The sequence below is a fragment of the Anguilla rostrata genome, chromosome 9 (genome assembly GCF_018555375.3).
Source record: "Anguilla rostrata isolate EN2019 chromosome 9, ASM1855537v3, whole genome shotgun sequence".
In the NCBI taxonomy this organism is placed as follows: Eukaryota; Metazoa; Chordata; class Actinopteri; order Anguilliformes; family Anguillidae; genus Anguilla; species Anguilla rostrata.
In genome coordinates, this window is record NC_057941.1 from 30,159,994 (window position 1) to 30,163,148 (window position 3,155).

Below are 3,155 nucleotides of genomic sequence, written 5' to 3' on the forward strand. Positions count from 1 at the left end.
AAGTTGTACTGCTTCTGGCTCGAGAAGGAAAGAAAGATGGACTTTGGTTCCCCCTGCTGTTTAAAAAATGTTAAATTGCGCGTGTACTCATATGGAACAAATGGGTTAGTCTCTTGCATTTCATGAACTTTGCTTGCCAGAATTATGGTGAAATTACACTTCCTGTCAGAATTTAAGGCCCCTCGCATGCACGCGTCCTCACTCTATATGCATTCTTTGAGTTCTGCATATTCTCCTTTCGCGTTTTCCGACCAATATCTTAGTTTATTTTCACATTTCTATGTCATTGTCAAAAATTCGTTTTGATCTGAGATAAAAAGCTGTAAGTATATAACTTTGTGAGGTTCACGACATTTAGCAACCATTCTTCATCTTTTTCTGCCTCACTACGAAAGAAATTCGGTATTTTTACACACACACACACACACACACACACACACTAACATACAGTACATGTACCTATTCATGCATGCCATTGAAATGCACCTCATATTGGAAATAGAAGTGAAGAAATAAAAGGTAGTGATGGGGTTGTCTGTGCCAAAACACACACTCTCTCTCTCTCTCTCTCTCTCTCTCTCTCTCTCTCTCTCTCAGAGTGCACAGAAAGCAAATTGATGACACATTTAAACTCTTTTGTATACCTAGAAGAGGAGGAGAAAATGTGGAATGTTGCCTACCAAAATAACATTCCCATCTTTAGTCCGCAGTGCTTGACACACCGAAGTGACTGTGGTGACACAACTGCGCCTTGCCTCAGTGGCCTGTACACCATAAAGAGCATTTGATGATACTAACAACAGGGAGTCAATTAGCTAGAAGAGTGATATTTCGGCAAGCCCATATTTTTTCTGCAAAAAGTCACGCCCCTCTCTATCTTTGGATTGCACCGCTTGACACACACCAAAATGACTGTGATCACACATCTGGACCTCTATTGTACACCATAAAAACCATTTGATGATAGGCCTACTGGCAACAGGGAGCCAATTAGCCAGAGGACGTAAATTTGGCAGGGACCTATTTTGGCTGCCAAAGACTATACCACAAAAGACAGGAACTTGGGTGCTTCTGAATAAAGTGCATCCATAGTAAAGTTGGCTATGCATAATGTTTTGCATGTCATTTTCATCTGCTTTATTGCATGCAAATTTTGATAACACTGAAGCAGTAAAACAGCATTCTGTCAAATGCAGTCAAAATATTTGAATTTTTAATTACAATTGTGTGATGAAAAATTGAGCTATGGTGAATGAGAAATCACAGCCAAAGAGGAACATTTGTTATATAATGTTATATAAATTAATTTATCAATAATAATAATAATAATCTATCTGTACATCAGCAGCATAAGGTCCAGTCAAGTGGCTGTGGTCTGTGGCTTGTGTGTATCTGCAGGGTGATCATAATGATCCCCTTTACATGTGGCAGCAACATGGCCTCCAGGGGTTTTGTGGAAGTGGTGAGATTGTTCCATACAGCACTTTATTGTGTCTGTTAAGTGGTGTAGCCACGCCCCAGTCAGGCTTCGCTCAATCCACCCAGAGTCAGACACCCCTCCCACAGATTTGAGTGGTGACCCTCTCAGAAGGATATCATTCATCCGCTTCAGTGGGAAAATGAACATGGGGGGGATGTAAAGTTCTGCGGCACTCATTGCACAGAACACAGGAACGTTAAACCCATGTTCAGTGCTGGTCATGCTCCTTACCTGGTTGGACCCCTATGGCAAAGACCACAGGCTGTGTTTGCTCAATATTTCTGGTTGCCCAGCTTACCCGTATACCAGAGATGTGTCAGGTTGATGTTCACCAGAGCCTTCAGCTCTATTTGCCTACTGAAGCCCACTGCATGGATAATGGTTGTAACACTTCCTGTTTTCTCTCCATAAAGTAGTTGACTAGTCAATCCCAGCCACATTTGTTTCTATGATGTCCATGCTTTATGCAAGGTTAAGAGCCAATGTGCACCAGTAAGGTGCAATTTTGACCATTCTAACCACCACATTGCATCTTTGTCTCTTCGCTTAAGGCTTTCATTCAAATTCCACTGCTGCGCACTGTTGGAGTCATAAAAACCACAGGTTGTAAATGACAGCTGGATAGTAAGCACAACAGGGGACGGGAGGTTGTAAACAACAGTTGTAAATATGGCAGGATGGATGTGTATGCCTAAATAAGCATCTGGAGCACAGAGGGGTCCCCACCTTGGACCTCCACAGAAAGGTATCTAGAGAAATGATAGGTAAAATGATAAGAGCATCAGCTGTCATACAAGGCACTTGATTATGGGGGGAGTGCACCATGTGGTTTCTCTCTTCCTGGAGGACAGGTGGGCCTCTTAGTGGTGGGGTGTGGTGTTACAGCCCTATTCCTGGCCAGACCTTATCTGGGCAAACTAAGGGAATTGTGAGATGTGGAAGGCTTTCTCAGGATTGCATTTAAGGGAAGTCCAAAAGGACATTCAAGGAGAATCTGCTCCTGGTACCATAGATATTCCCATATGAGGGAATCTGCTCAACACATCTCCCGGTACCATAGACATTTCCATACAGAATCATTTGGTTATGCACTTTGTCGGTAAACCTGTTCAACTTCATTAGCCGTAGCCACCATGTCATCCTGTGTTCAGCTATAGGTATTGAATGTGTTTCATATTTGCTGTCACAGACTTGGAATCAAGAGCATGCACGCCTCACTCAGAGCTAGACACAAGTCACAAGAGACCTCTGAGTTTTAGCAGCAGAATCCAAGTCAAGAGACCTCTGAGTTTTAGCAGCAGAATCCAAGTCAAGAGACCTCTGGGTACTGAGACATGTAACAAGTCCCAAGCCCTCTAAGTTTCTCATAAGCTAGAAATGAGTCTCCAGACCTCAGAGACAAAGCTGGAGGGGTGTAGTGGTTTCGGTTGCCAGGCACATCAGGTTTCCATAGCACCTTTCGCCACTCTTAATAACAAAATTTCCTAAACTAAATTTCGGTTACAGGTTTTGAAAATTACTGCAGTCAGACAAACTTGTTTTTCTCCCCGTGACAAGATCCAAATCTTTCCCCACTCATCTCTGAAGGCTAGGCTGAAGATCATTCACTCCACCCCAGAATGCAGCACACCAAGTGTTTGTGGTGATTAAGTTTTTTTAGACTGGACAATCCACC